Source organism: Canis lupus, unplaced genomic scaffold (assembly GCF_011100685.1).
Source record: "Canis lupus familiaris isolate Mischka breed German Shepherd unplaced genomic scaffold, alternate assembly UU_Cfam_GSD_1.0 chrUn_S1788H1985, whole genome shotgun sequence".
NCBI classification, from domain to species: Eukaryota; Metazoa; Chordata; class Mammalia; order Carnivora; family Canidae; genus Canis; species Canis lupus.
The window spans coordinates 2526-19283 of NW_023330643.1; the positions used below are offsets into that span (position 1 = coordinate 2526).

The window sequence follows — 16758 nt, forward strand, 5'->3', positions numbered from 1 at the left end:
GCAGTGTCTGACTATGTGACCAACTGGCTCATAGCAAATATTTTTGACCTTTTAGAACAGAAGAATCGATAACGGAAGATGACAAGAGGAGGTATGTTTGACCTAAGTTAAATTAAAGCTGGCTTTAATTTGAATAATTTTGGCCACCTTCCACGGATTAATTGAATGCACAGATGTAATTTAACACCGTGTGGTACATCACCAATAACACAGATTACACCCAGAAAACTTCTGGTGCATGGAATACAGGTAGGAGCATGTGATCTGAAAAAGAACTTGCTCATAATCTTTGCTTTCAAGCAAGCTTGGGTTTTGTCCTGTGCACATGGCCTGCACTGTTTTCTGTCCTATGGTTCTTGGATGTACTATTCTCCCTAATGGATTTCCTTCCTTCATTCTCCCTCTCCTCTGGTTGACTGCACTCTAATCTCATGACTTGTTGGCTCTTTCTCCCCTCCTTTTATGTTTGTATCTACCTCTAGGGAAATGTTGCATAGCACCTACTACTCTGTTCACCACTCTGAATTCTTGATGTATGTTGACTGATTAACATGTTATTCTATGGATATTTATTACTGTACTCAGTTATAAAAATACCAATTTCTTTTCTTCTTCCTCATCCCAAGTTAAATATCTAAAACTTCTACTAACTCAACATAGCTTTCTTTTTTCATATAGAGCTTCTTTTAACATAGAAAAAATTTATTTTTAAGTGCAATAATATTTCAGACCCTACTTTTGAGAAGTCATGAGTTGTTTAAATAGTTCTATAATTGTTGGCTGTATTCCATGCTCATCACTCTTGGCAAATATAGAGTATCATTGAGATTGGTCTGAATTTTCTATATCTGCTTCTTTTCATTAGAACTACGGAGGGGTATATGTAGGTCTGCCATCTGAAGCTGTCAATATGATATCTAATCAAACAAAGACTGTACGCAAAAGTAAGTAAAGTTGTGATATTTACTTTCCCTAAGTATTTATCATTTTGTTTGTGAAAAAAATATGAAATTTATATTTCAGCTTGCCTGACTCAACCTACATATTATTCAGTTGCAGTTAGCCATGTAGAAAAACCATTATCTGTTCATTGTAGTCATTTGTTGAAATTGCCACCTACATGATGAGAGTAGTTCCAGAGCAAAATTTAGCTTCTATTTGTGGTTATGTTCCATGGATTTATAAAGTTTTTTTCCATGGATAATTTAAACTTACTGTTAATTTCAGTGACAGTCGGTATGACAGTGAAAGCAAGTGTTTCAGTAAGTTTATGGAGTTTTTGTAGAACATAAAGGTAAATTCTTATAATATATTCCTGTGATGTATGATAGCAGTCTGATGATTAGAGGAAAAACAACTGTGTATTGTATAATTAAATGAAATGAGGCCCCCTTTTCTACTTCAACAAGTAGTAATTGTGGGGCTAATGTCTTTCTGATAACAGGCATGAATGACAGCAGCCTCATAGCTAGTTTCTTGCTCAAGTGTGTAGCTCATGGTAAAGAATGCTGGTTTACCAACCACTATACAGTTATCCGATGCATAGTTTTAAAGGACTGTTAATATGTTTGATTGGCGCACAGGGTGCATTACCTTATTTGTAACATACTATAGTTATTTGTTCCTCATTGCTGTTTCTCTGCATTATGATTTGGACTAGCAAATACATATATGTCACTACTATTTGTCATTTTATAGGAAACTAGAATATGTTCTTTATAATCCGAACAATTAACTTTTTAAAATTTTCTCTTTAAGATTAGAAGAAAATATCATGACTCAATAATCAAGAGGTATTTTTTTTTCTATTTTTACTATTTGTATTTTTTAAAAATAATTGTATGTATTTAGTCTCAATGATGAATGAACTGTAGATATTGTTGCTAGGTGTTTCTCAGAAATCTCAAACTTCAAGATTCTGTTTTGTAAGGAGAATCCAGCCTTTGGATCCAGACCCAAAGCAAAACTGACTTGAAACTGAACCAACTTATGGCTCAGGGCCAGTTACTGGAGTTGGTGTTTGGGATGGGGAGGGGTCACAGAATAAGAGACAAATAAGCTTTCCCACTGTGGGAGAGAGACACAGAAACTGGGTAAGAAAGAAATATAACAAGAAATATGACAATCTTGGGTAGCCACTTCTGAGAAGATTTTCTTTTCAAGGTGAAAGCATTATGGAGCTATAGTCCCTAGTGCCCATGACCACAATATAGAGTACTGAGTTTCTCTTTGGGAATTTGCTGGAGATTTTCTATTTCTATTATTTTTAAGAGCTCTAACCCTCTGGATTCCCGGCTAGTTCTCCACTGCAGAAGTACTTTTGTTATTTGCATTAAATAGAAAAGATAATCTAGATGAAAGTGAGCATATGTTATTCTCCTGAAAATAGGTCATATTTCAAAAAGCATGGGAATAGAGTAGAAAGAGGTGTCAGGTAAATAGGTATCGGGGAGGTGTGGTAGTTCTGTTACTAACACGGCACCTCACAGGAATCCCTAACCTTCTTCTAGGCTTTCTCAAATTTGATTTTCTCATGGGGTGGTTGGACAAGATGGTTGTTCACCTTTATGTATGGATCTTAAATTCCCTGATAACAATTTAGCAGTCTTGCTGGTAAACCAGCCCACCACTTTAGACTCCTAGCTAAAATATATCTTCACCGCTCACGACTATATAAACATATATTATTTTATTGCCATCTCTCTCCCTTTGAATCACCTGAAAAGTGTTCTAATTTGAAAGGCTGTTCTTTTCCATAGTTGCTAAGCATCCACTGTGGTACTCACCTGTGACATGTCTGAACTCATGGCTTTCTGGGCATAAGTTATTGAGAAACCCTGAGGAGAAGACTGTCCTTTGTAGAGGAGGATATTTTATGGAAATATTTTTTGACCTAACATGTAAAATCTCTTGAAGTAATTCCATTGAACTCCCTCCATGACCAGAGTTCAAAATTATTTTGGTTACCTTTTTGAACAAATCGGGAAATGATTTCAGAATCTCTTACAATACTACTATCATGATACAAAGCATAGTTTCTTCTGCCTATGACTCTGGGTGAGAATTATGCCCACTTAGATGTGTGAAGCACTCGCAGCACAGAGGACTCACAGTGGTGCTCTTCAGATGCCCGTTGGAGAGACTGGCTGGAACAAATTCCCCCGGATAGCTGGAGCGAGTGTGGATGGTTACACCTCTCCCAGCAGGGTCCCACCATGTAGGGAGGGGATGGGATTATTGCTGAGCAGTCTGTATGCTTAATTTGGGTGATGTTGATGTACAGCTTGGTCTGGGCATTATCCTGTCATATTTTATTTTATTTTTAAAAATTTTATGTATTTGAGAGAGAGAGAGAGAGAGAAAGAGAGAAAGAGAGAAAACAAACGGGGAAGGAGAGGGAGAAGCAGACTCCCCACTGAGCAGGGACCCAGATGTGAGGCTCCATTCCAGGATCCTGGGATTATGACCTGAGCTGAAGGCAGATGCTCAACCAACTGAGCCACACCCAAGTGTCCCTATCATGTCATATTTTAATTCTAAGTTTATAAGTCTCTTTGCTCACTGCTCTTTTCTCTTTATGTAACTGTCACCAGTGCTTAGCATTGTACTAACCACACATTAAGTCTTAAGTATTGAATGAAACTTGAGCATGTTTTACTGAAAGAAAATCAGTAAATATGGCCAACAAGCACATGAAAAAATGATTCACATAACTTGCCATCAGGGAAATACAAACCAAAACCACAATGAGATACCAATTTACACCAGTGAGAATGGCTAAATGAACAAGACAGGAGACAACAAGTGATGGAGAGGATGTGGAGAGGGGGAACCCTTGTGCACTGTGGGTGGGAATCCAAGCTGGTATAGCACTCTGGAAAACAGTGTGGAGGTTCCTCAAGGAGTTAAAAACAGAGCTACCCTATGACTCAGCAATTGCACTACTGGGTATTTATCCAAAGATACAGATGTAGTGAAATGAAGTGAAATGAAATGTAGTGAAATGGGGCACCTGTTCTCCAATGTTCATAGCAGCAAAGTCACCTGTTCCCCAATGTTCATAGCAGCAATGTCCACAATAGCCAGACTGTGGAAGGAGCCTCAATGTCCTTCAACAGATGAATAGATAAAGAAGATGTGGTCTATATATACAGTGGAATATGACTCAGCCATCAGAAAGGACGAATACCCACCACCATTTGCTTCGACGTGGATGGAACTGGAGGGTATTATGCTGAGTGAGATGTCGTTCAGAGAGACAGTTATCATTTGGTTTCACTCATATGTGGAATATAAGAAATAGTGAAAGGGATTATAAGGGAAGGAGGGAAACTGAGTGGGGAAATTAATGAGGGAGACAAACCATGAGAGACTCCTGACTCTGGGAAACAAAGGGTTGCAGAAGGAGAAGTGGGTTGGGGGGTTAGGGTAACTGGGTGACGGGCATGAAGGAGGGAACATGATGAGATGATTGCTGGGTGATATACTATATGCTGACAAAATGAATTTAAATAAAATAAAGCACTGAATGTTAAAAAAAATCAGTAAATAATTTGTAGGCTTAAAGCTGATTTATTTTTTTCTAAGTTGTACTATGTTAAGCTTGCTGACTCTCCCCTTTTGCTGTTTGTTGTCTTCACAGCTTGCTCATTGAGATTTGGAAGGAATTGCATTCCATGGGACATCATAATGTGTACAGAAATTTCCAAGGAAATTCTAAATAGTCTCCTGCTCCGCCTCCCCTCTCCACCCAAATTCTTAAGTCTGTAATTGAAACCATGGGTACATGTTGAATGTTGTACTAGAAAGGAATCAGGTCAACAATACACGGGTATATGGAACTTTCTGGGGTCCTTCTGTGAAAGACAAGGTGACAAACTGCTATCTGGAGCTAGCCTGCTGTGTCTGGCAGGACTTGTTCCCTGGCCATTCAGTACAGCTCATGAAGATCATGTCTTTTCACTGATACTTTTTTGATAGTTTTTATATAACAAAATCCTTATTCTATTTATAACTTCAGATAAGAAGGCACTATAAATGAATCCCTAACGTAATATATTTGTGGGTTACCTTTCACTATTTTTATGTCACATTAATTTTTAGCTGTAAAATGGTTAAATTGATTCTTAACGGTTCTCTCTTGACTGTTTTTTATGTTTTGGTTTTCAGCTTTGTGTAAGTGTCAGAGGATTTCTTCTGTTAGGAACAATGTATGACATTGCAATGTTGAAAAATAAGCCACCAAAATTCGCATGCCTTATGCATGTTTTGATTGATTTTCTATTTTCTTTAGTCAAAGGCTGATGTCACCGTGAATCCTTTGCAGTCATTGATTCTCCCCATTCTCCTTTGTGTGATCATAGCATCTCATCAAGTTAATCCTATAGTATTTTCAAGGACTTGTGATTGATGGTTAGTGGGGTATTAGGGAAAGTTCTTAATTTGAGGATGACCATGTGTAGCCACTTAGTACTACAATGTAGATTACTCAATTTACCAATATATTTCAACAATTAAAAAATTTTTATCCCTCTTTACTTGGGTTTCTTAATTGTTTTTTAAAAGATCACTTTCAAAGAAGTCACACGTGGTATTGTGATATTATAGGTACTCTATCACTAAATAAAGCTAATGTATAAAGATTACCATGAAACACCAAAAGTTTTCATTAGAAGGAAAACATTATCTTATAAATCTGGTCCATAAGGTGATCAGAGGGATATCAAGCTGATAAAATATTGAAGGTGCTTTTCTGAGCAGGTGGCGAGAGCTGAGCCTTGGATCATGATCCGGGCCCTTGCTGGCTGTACCTGGGCTGTGACGAGCCCTGGGACCCAGCTCTGAGGAAAAAAGTAAAGCAAACCTAGGAGATCTACTTGGTCCTAATAGCTGTTGTCAATATTTTATTAAGACAATTTATTGGGAGGAGGTTTAAGATAGCAACATAGAAGTGTACTAACCTCATCTCCTACAGACACAACACATCTACAGCCACATATGAAGCAATTCCCTCTGAAAAGGGCCTCAAGCTAGCTAGATGAACAGTGTCTCCACAACAAAGGATAAAAGGGCCGCATGGGGATGGATAGGAGGGGCAGAGACATGGCCTTGCCAGGAAGCCCACCCTAGGCACAGAGACCAACAGTTGGGAGAATCTCATTAATATACAGCCTGTCTCTGAGGAACCAGGGGTTTGTGCTCCACATCAGGCACCCTGGCCCTTGGGAACACATCAGAGACATGAGCCCCCAAAGCACCCAGCCTTAAAACAGGGCTTATTGCCAGGGGAGCCATAGGGCTTTAAGGAATGAAAAAGCCACTCTCGAAGGGCTCACTTACAGTCCGGCTCATCCTGGGACCCAGCACAAAAGTAAGTTTGAAAGATGCCTGGACCAGATGCTTAGGAGACTCCTTTGTTAATCTTGTAGCATCTCCTGGAGAGACAGGAGCTGGCTGGGGCTCTCTGGGGACAGAGTGCTGGCCAGACACCGTGTTTTGCATTTTCCGTCTGCCTTGGTGGGACCAGTGCTGGTAGTTGCCATCTCTGTTCCCCCAACCCCCCAACCCCGCCTGCTAGCTCTGGTGGGAGTGTCCCGGCCCCTTGCACCACAGCCAGGGGCCGACCTGCCCAGGTGAGTACATTCTCCCAGGGCCCACCCTGCCAGCCATCAGCCATGTGCAGCTCACACAGGGGACACCCCTTGAGCACTTGGCTCTGGGGCCAGGTAGGATTGCCTTTCTTGTCCTTGACAGGTGACCTTCTCCAGGGCAATGCACAGACAGCAGATGAAATGTACCCTGCAGGGTTTATGTGAAAAAGGCATATTTCTTATCCTAGAGCCTCAGCCTGAGGGGCAGGCTTCAGGCTTGTCATGTATTCCTAGGCACCCCCAGGGAAGATGGGCAAGGAGATAACCATATTGTGCTCTCTTGTGGCCATGAACAGCATCATGCCTCCCAGAAAGGAGCTTATATACATCTAAAGCCACGAGTTTTGCAATTGCCACCCTGGGGACACCTCTAGATTTCTTGGTCTGGAAGTCAGCGGGGTTTAGGATTGCAGACCCACAAGACCGCGCGTATTCACATACCTTGAAAGTTGCTGCCTGTGAATCTGTCTTACTCTATCCCTAAAAAACTAGAAAAAAGAACAAGGGCATCTGGGTGGCTCAGTCAATTAAACAGTTGCTTTTGGCTCAGGTCATGATCCCAGGGTCCTGGGATTAGAGCCCTGCATTGGGCTCCCTGCTTTTCTGGGAGTCTGCTTACCCCCCCTCCCCCCCCCCCCCCAATGTGCTTGCATGCTTCTCTCAAATAAAAATCTTAAAAAAAAATGCAGCCTAAATTTAGAAGGAAGGAAAGAATAAAATCAGAGTGGAAATAAGTGAAATGGAGACTAAAAGAATAACAGAAAAGATCAATGAAATGAAGAGTTGGTTCCTTGAAAAGATAAGCAAAACTGATGAACCTTTAGGCAGGCTCACCAGTTAAAAAAGACAGGACTCAGGGATCCCTGGGTGGCGCAGCGGTTTGGCGCCTGCCTTTGGCCCAGGGCGTGATCCTGGAGACCCGGGATCGAGTCCCACGTCGGGCTCCCGGTGCATGGAGCCTGCTTCTCCCTCTGCCTGTGTCTCTGCGCCTCTCTCTCTCTCTGTGACTACCATAAATAAATAAAAATTAAAAAAAAAAAAAAAGACAGGACTCAAGTAAATAAAAAATTAAAGAGAAGTTACGACTTATACTATGAAAATACAAAATATCCTAACAGACCATTACAAGCATATGCCAAACAAACTGGCTCTGGAAGATATGGATAAATTCCTAGAAACCTACTATCTTCCCAGACTGAATCTTGAGGAAATAGAAAATCTGAATAAACCAGCTGCTAGCCAGGAGATCGAATTAGTAGTCAAAACCTCCCAACAAACAAGTCCAGGACCAGATGGCTTCACTGGTAAATTTGACCACACATTCGATGAAGGTGAAATACCTATCCTTCTCACACAAGGACCCCACAAAGAAGGAGGTTACTGGCCAGGCCAATACCCTGATGCATATAGATGCAAAGAGTCCCCAACAAAATCCTAGCAAAACCAATCCCTTCAAAGGATCATACACCATGATCAAGGTTGATTTCTCTCAGAGATGCAAGGATGGCCAACATCCACCAATCATGTTGACACTTGCACATTAGGACCAGCTGCTGGGTGGAAGGAAGCACGTGCGAGAGGCCAGGAGAGGGAGAACGACCAGAGTTCCTAATGACTGAACAGTCCTGGTGCCAAGCTGCACAGGGAGTGTGACTTGGCTTCTGTGAAATAAATTCATGGCCCTGTGATAAATTACCCCCCAACTTTCACTGTGGCTTATGTTGGTTTCTGTCCCTGGATACCAATATGTGTCCTCACTTTGCCATCTACGCTACCTACCACCCTGGTCTCAACTCTCACGAACCTAGAATTTTATAAAAGCCCATGGAACTTTAGCATGAAAAAAATATATATATAGAAGTAAGAATCAGTAAGACATGATCATAATACACATACTCCTGTCCCATAATGTCATTTAGGTGGGTCAGCAGCAGTTTTGCACAGTAAGGATAACAATAACTTTTTGAGAATTTTAAATTTTGAAATCATTTGAGATTTCTGGAAGAGCGTAAGTCAGCACAGACAATTCCTAAATGTCCTTCACCCAGCTTCCCCTAATGTTAACATCTTGCATCAACTTGTCGAAATGAAGAAATTAAACATTAGCATAAACTAAACTACAGCCTTTCATCACATTCCATTAGACTTTCCGTAAATGTCCTTTTTCTGTTCTAGGACCCAATCTGGGATTTCATCAAATCCCATCATATTGTTCATCGTATCTCCTATCTTCTTGTCCTGATGGTTTTTTCTGTCTTCCCTTGTCTTTCATGACCTTGACACTTCTGAAGCCTACTGATAGATATTTTGTAGTATTTCCCTTAATTTTAACAGATCTGATATTTTCTTGTGATTAGACTGAGGTTATGGATTTGGGGGGAAGAATACCACAGAGGCAATGTGCCTCTTCATCACATATCCTATCTCACAACTTTACCATGACTTGTTGCTGGTGATATTAACCATGATCACCGGTTGGTGAGGGGGCATCTGTCAGGTTTTTCCACTATAAGGTTTCTAGTTTTTCTTTTCCAAACCTGCCTCTTATAAGTGAGTCACTAGGTTCATAACATACTCAAAGGAGAATAAAGCTCCACCTCCTGGAGGAAGGAGCATCAAGGAATTTGTAGACATTTGTTAAAAGCACTTACCGTAATCAGTATTTTGAGGGAGATACTTGATTCCGACAATGTCCAGTTTCTCTGTAAAGATTTGCCCAGTAATTGTAGCATTTGTCCTCAGATGTTGCCTGCAGCAACCATTACTATGGTATTCCAGTGGTGATTTTGTTTCTTCTTCACATGTATTACTTGGAATTCTTCTCTAAGGAGTATTTTCCCCTTCTCCCCTATTTACCTATTTATTCAATTGCTTATTTATATCAGTATCGACTCATGGACATTTGTTTTGTTCTTTCGGTTGTAATCCAATACTGTCAGTATTTCATTGCTCAAACTCTTTGAGCTTTGACCATGGGTCGTTTGTTCAGGTTGGTTCTTGATATAGCCCAACTTATCCCCAACCCCCTGCCTTAGATTGACCTCTTTTTTTTTTTTTTTTTTGATTCATGAGAGACACAGAGAGAGAGAGAGGCAGAGACACAGGCAGAGGGAGAAGCAGGTTTCCTGCAGGGAGCCCCATGCAGAACTTGATCCCAGGACCCTGGGATCATGACCTGAGCCAAAGGCAGACGCTTAACCACTGAGCCACCCAGATGCCTCTAGATTGATTTTTAATAGCAAGCTGGCCTATAAAATAAAAATCCAATTCAAAAGTTAAAACATATTCCTAGGGGTTCCCTGGGTGGCTCATCAGTTTGGTGCCTGCCTTTGACCCAGGGCGTGATCCTGGAGTCCCAGGATCGAGTCCCGTGTCAGGCTCCCAGTGTGGAGTCTGCTTCTCCCTCTGCCTGTGTCTCTGCCTCTCTCTCTATATATATATCTATCATGAATAAATAAATAAAATCTTTAAAAAAAATGTTCCTAAACTTAATCAAATTTTATTATAAATGAATAGTGTTTTCCATATTATGACAAGTCTTAACATTTTCCTTCAACTAGACATTATATAAATTTAGAACCTTAGTGATTCTTACATGTTAATTATGCTTGCCACCCACTTACCTCTGTCTTAAGGCTAGTGATTATATTCTTTATTAAGTACTTCAAGAATCTTGAGTGAAAGACTTAAAGCAGGAGAACTATTAACATTAAGATCTTTCAAAAGAAAAGTGAGAGATTGGTGAAGGCTTAATGCCTGAAATTTAAGAGGTAACATTTTTTTCAAACAATATATCCTTGTTTTTCACAAGATTATGATTAAAGAACATATATACCAGGAAGATGAGTTTCAAAGAATTTCTGATTAACACATTAGAAAAGGTCTTCTTCAGCAACTTTCTAAGCTAGGAGACATTTATTCCTAGTCTTAGTTATGAAAGACTGCTTAGATTTAGCTTTGGAAGAAACAGCCTGGAATGTAGAAGCCAAGTACAACCAACTTCAGAGGTGTCACAGAAGAATGGCTGGTTTGATAAACTGAGTTCTCAAAAGTGATCTGGAGTAGGCTTTGCGGACAGAGGCAGAATGAGGCTAAGCACAGTGGGAAAGCTGTATCTGGGTGTTTGGTTTGGTAAAAATTTGAAAAGGAAGAGAAAACAGGTTCAGTTTTGCAAATGGGAGCTTTGTGTAGCCATATTGTATCCATGTCCAGCGTTGTGAGGAGTTCAGGAGTGAAAAATTATGTAAGAGACTTATTCCTGGAAAAGATATTTGCTTATTTGGTTATTTTTATTGGATACATGTGATAAATTCAAGCAGTACGAAGTGCTGTGTTTTTCCATAGATTGCGTTCTAATACCCAGTTCTGATCTTCAGTTGCTTATCAACCATCACCAGTCAAGTCTTCCTGGGCCCAGGTGGGTACTAGTTAGGGTGTGGCTGAAAGCCTCAGTCCCTGCATTCTAGACTCTTTAGAATAGTGGGGATATACCGGGTAACCTGCCATGTGTATACAGAGCATGGCCAGTATTGGCATGGATTACTTTGGGAGATCACAGCACAGGAGTAGCTAAGTCAGACCGGTGGGTTGGGAAGACTCCCCAGAGGACATCTGCAGAACTGCATGGGAGAGTGTGAGTTGGCCAGCCAGAAGTGGGAGAAGAAAGACTTCAGGCAGAGAACCCCAGGTGCAAAGAAGGCCCTGAAGACCCTTGGTGTGTCCTGGGAACTTCTAGGAGTTCATCCTGGCTAGGTGGGAGCTGGTGCTAATTGGGCGGGATGGGTGACAAGGTGAGCTTGTGAGGTGCTTCAAGAGCCTTGCTGGAACTTCTGAAGGGGGGAAACCATTGGGGAGGGAAGTAGTCATGGAGCTTATGTGCTGAGTCCTTCCATTTATTTATTGTCTGGGAGTCATTGGAAGATTTGCTCTTGCTGGCTATTCTAGATCCTGGTTTGTGGGTGTCTCTGTGGGAGACATGAGTAATTCTATTAGTTCTATATAGTGACGGTGGGGCTTTCTCATTTAATCTATCATACAAAATACCTGGAGTTTTCAAAAACAGTGCAATTTATGGAAGAGTTTTAGAGGCAACTGAGTTTGATAAGGTTCATCTCCTACACAAGACCACGTCTTCAAGATGGGAGAGGTGGCTGCTTATTTAATGTATAGAAACCAATACAGAGAGTCAAGGAAAATGAAGAAAACCTAGGCATATGTTTCAAATGAAAGATTCCATGAAGAATATCAGAAGAATTGCTTTAAGGCAGGGCCATGCCCCTCCCAGCACCAGGTGCTTAGTCATTAGGTTTTGATAATGTTGAGGTCATCCTATTGTTACATGTATTTCTCCCATTTCTTCTTCCACAAAACCATTCCATTAAATGAAGACAAATTTCTTTGTCCAGTGGAGATTTTGACACTTAGATAATTGAGCACTTGATTACATTTTTTGCTTATTTGAATATTTAATATGAAAGTAATACAGACTGTTAGAAGACAGGCATATTCTTGTATATTTGTATATGATTGTATATTCTTTTCCATTCTTCTTAGAATTGGATTCCCTAGACCCACCCTATGAGGAAATGGCCTTATGTTGGTGGTGAAAGCAAAATAATTTGTGGCTCTCAGGCAAGGAACAAGTGTGGTGTCTTCTCTAGAGCAGTAGTATCTTTGAGGCAATTTAAGGCCTCTGGCAAGTCATTTAGTTTTTGTGCACCTTAGCTGGTTCCAGTGAATGGAACAAAATCTATTCTAATTCTCTTCTAAAACTGTTAGCAGAATTCAGTCATTGCTTGGTTATTTGTCCCAACAATTATTTCTGACCATCCACTCTTTGTTTAGGCAATGGAGATACAACAGTGAACAAATCAGAAAAAAAGTTCATGACATCATGGGGCTTATGTTTCACAAAGAGGAGACACACTAAATGAATAAATATTATATATGTAGTTCAGAGTAATACGTTCTATGGGGAAGACTAACCCAGAGAAAAGGGAATAGAGAGCTAGTTGGGAAGGTGGGAATTGCAACTTTAATCTTAAATAGGATGATTAGGGGATTTCTCACTGCAAATATGAAGCTTGAAGGCAAAGACCTGAAGTAACTACTACCCATGTTGGTATCCAGAAGAACAGAGGGACAAGTTAAAATGCCCTGCACAGGTATGCATCTGGTATATTTGAAGAGGGCAAATAATTCAGTGTGGCTGGGCAAGGGTCACAAATAGGAGAGAAAAAGAAGAGGCTGGAGGGCTGCTGGGGAAGAGATTTTGGAAGATTTGGTCTGTCAAACCAGTAGTGTTGTAAGTTATTTATATATTTTAGAATAACAATTGTATATATTTAAGGTATACAACACGATTTGATATACAGTCAAGTTAAGTAACACATCATCTCCTCAGATTGTTACTTTTTTGTTGTGATGAGATCACCTGAAATCTCTCTTGGCATATTTCCAATATTTAATTCAATATTATTAATTAATTATTATTAATTAATTATAATCATTATGCTGTACATTAGAACTCTAGACTTATTCATCCTACACAACTGACTTTGATGAACATCTCCCCGTTTCCCCCAATCTTCCAGCTCCTGGAGACCATTGTTCTACTCTCTGCTTCTTTTTCTTCTTCTTCTTTTTTAGTCTCTGCTTCTATGAGTTCAACTTTTATTTTATTTTTATTTTTTAAAGATTTTTAATTTATTTATTCATGAAAGACACAGACAGAGAGGCAGAATTCAATCCTGGATCCCTGGATCATGCCCTAAGCTGAAGGCAGAAGCTCAACCACTGAGCCACCCAGGCGTCCCCCAACTTTTATTTTTAGATTCCACACATAAGTGAGATCATACAGTTGTCTGGCTTATTTTACTGAGCAAAATGTCTTCCAGGTTCATCCATGTTGGTATTAGTGGCAGGATTTCCTTTTTCATGGCTGAATAATATTCCACTACATATCATATAATAGTATTAAAAACATATCAGCATAATATATATAATGGAATATTCTATATTATATAAGCTATATATATTATTATATATCTTCTTTCTTCTTTATACCCTCATCTGGACACTAGATAGTTTCTATGTCTTGGCTGCTGTGAATAATGCCACAATGAACATAGGGGTGCAGATATCTCTTTGAGATACTGATCCCATTTCCTTTGGATATATACCTGGAGGATGGCTGGATCATTTGATAGTTCTATGTTTAAGTTTTTGAGGAATCTCCATATGTTTTCCCATAATGGCTATGCTAATTTATATTCCAATCAACAGTACACAAAGGTTCCCTTTTCTCCATATCCTCACCAACACTTGTTATCTCTTGTCTTTCTGATAAAAGCCATTCTAACAGGTGTGAGGTGATACTTCATTGTGCTTTTGATTTACATTTCTTTAATGATGTCAAGCATCTTTTCATATATTCATGTGTCTCTTGGCCATTTGTATGTCTTCTTTTGAGAAATGCGTATTTGGGTTTTTTTTTTTTTTTGCCAACTTTTAAATTGGGTTATTTAATTGGGTTATTTGCTATTGAGTTGTTTGAATTCCTTATATATTTTAGATATTAACCCCTTACTGGATGTATGGTCTGGAAACATTTTTTCCCATTCTGTAGGTTCTTTCTTCATAATGTTTGTTTGCTGTGTGGAAGCTTTTTAGTTTGATGCAATCCCATTTGTCTAGTTTTGTTTTTCTGTGTGTAGACCAACAAAGAAGAGTGAAAAGCAGTAGCCAGAGAGAGGGGGAGAGACTTGGAGAGAGAGAGAGAGAGAGAGAGAGAGAAAGAGAGAAAGGTCTAGGAGGGTTTGGTGTCCTGGAAACTACATGCAGAGAGCTGAATGGGGTACTGTATGAGAAGTGCCACACAGTGGTAAATGGTTACGATAGCCATTCTCTCACGGGCACAAATTCCCATAGAAACAAAGCCATTAGGAACAAAGAAGAGAGTCTGGAGATACTGATTTCATTTTAGGCAAATAGTCTGTTAAAAAACAACCCTCTTTAGATCTATTATAATTGTCAACTTAGGTATATTTTCAACTGATGTACATTCTATTTGGAGCTAAAGAATGAAATCCATAGTTTGGGATTTCCTAATTCTGTACGCAAGGGTGGTATATTGAGAGGGAATGATTGAAGGAGATTGTCTCCTTTATGGACAAGTTACTGTCTTTCCATAATTGCTTGTAGCTTTAGTGCAGTTACATCACAAAAACATGTGAACTGGCAAAGTGATGAGTGGAACATGAACATGCCCTCCGGGGTCTTAGAGGGTGAATAAAGCCACAATAGCCACAATAGGGCTGGTACAGAAATGGAAAGATTGACAGAAAAGAAGAGAAACACATATAGATCAATATAAATCTTGCATATCCTGATGTCATTATCAATTAGAATGTAAAGAAAGATTTACCTCTTTAAAATGGTGCTGAAAACAATTTACTAATAGGGTGGAGAAACGGCAAGAGTCACCAAATAACCCATAAATACATTTGAGTGCCTGTGAACATTATATAAGTGCGAAAACCATAAAAGAAGGAGAATATTGGTGACTATTTATCTGACCTGGACTGGAAAAGAGATTTATCTGAATGACAGTGCTGAATCCATAAAGTATTGTTGGATTTGACTATGTAAAAATATGAAAGCACGTGTATGTTTAAAAAAAACAAGCCTGGGACGTCTGGGTGGCTCAGCGGTTGGGCATCGCCTTCAGCTCAGGGCGTGACCCCGGGGCCCAGGGATCGAGTCCCGCATCGGGCTCCCCGCAGGGACCCTGCTTCTCCCTCTGCCTGTGTCTCTGCCTCTCTCTCTTTGTGTCTCTCCTGAATAAATACATAAAAATCTTAAAAAAAAAAAAAAAAGCCTGGAGACATTTAACAAGCAAATAAATGAGAAAAAAACAACTAAGCAATATCTGTGACAGAAGATTAATGTGCTTTGTAAAGTGCTCATCGATGAAAGGCCTCGAAAAACTATGAACAAAGGCACAAAAAGGCAATTCACAGAAGGAATACAAATGGCCAGGAATCAATGCGGGGAAAGTTCAAGCTCATTAAAGTCAAATGCTGCGGATAAAGGGACCCTCTTCAGGTGGCCCCGCGCCCCGGGCCGCCAGCAGTGTCACGTCACAGTGGGTCGAGAAGCCCCCTCACCTGCTCCTGGCCTCCTCGTCAGCTTGCTCGTCCGTCCTTCTTTTTTTATTTTTATTTTTATTTTTATTTTTTTTTCGTCCATCCTTCTGTCCTTCTGCTGCGATCACTGACTGACGAGGACCCCGGGCCAGGCCCCTGCTGCACAGGCGCAGTGGAATATAGCTGCCCAGCTATAGCTAACAGAGCCGTCCAGGGGTCCACGTGCTGCGCCCCCCTCGATTTCCACAGTCCATTCAGACTTCCGTTCTTTGATGACTATTTCACATTTTCCCACTTCTCAAACCTCCACCATAGCCTCCCCGTCCTCCTTAGCTGACACCGTTGTTTCCTATTTCACTAAACAAATATAACATAGAAACAATCAAGCTCCCCAAACTCATGTACCCCTCATCTCTCCCTTCCCTGGCAACTCCGAATAGTCCTGCTGGAGTGCACTGTACCCTGTTCACTCTTTACCCAGTTAAGGCCTTTGCTCCGACAAGTCTCTCCAATTCTCCAACAATTCCCAAAACAGTTCTTCCCCCTTTACGGAATTATTTCCATCATCATAAAAATGTGCTTTATATTCTCCTACCTTAAAAACACCCCTCTCGGGCCGCCTGGGTAGCTCAGTGGTTGAACGTCTGCCTTCGGCTCGAGGCATGATCCCAGGGGCCTGGGATTGGAGTCCAGCATCAGGTCCACGCAGGGAGCCTGCTTCTCCCTCTGCCTGTGTCTCTGCCTGTCTCTGTGTCTCTCATGAATAAATAAATAAAATCTCTAAAACAATCCCTCTCTTTTTTGACCTAATACCCCTTTCTTCCTTCCGTTTACAGCAGAGCTCCTTAGGATATTGGCCTATACCTACTGTTGCCAATTTCTCTTCCTATTCTTGAACCGACTCCATCCAGATTTTCACTCCTCTCCCTCCAACTAAAACTATTATTCCCATGGTCATCAGT

At 40.4% G+C, this 16758-nt stretch overlaps 1 long non-coding RNA gene across 1 annotated transcript; it reads left to right on the forward strand.

Annotated features, from left to right (window-relative positions):
- The first annotated feature begins 864 nt into the window (after positions 1 to 864).
- Positions 865 to 5076, forward strand: LOC119878662. The gene is made up of 3 exons (XR_005387053.1): positions 865 to 944; positions 1759 to 1793; positions 4643 to 5076. It is a non-coding gene; the product is annotated as an uncharacterized LOC119878662 (long non-coding RNA).
- The last annotated feature ends 11682 nt before the right edge of the window (positions 5077 to 16758 follow it).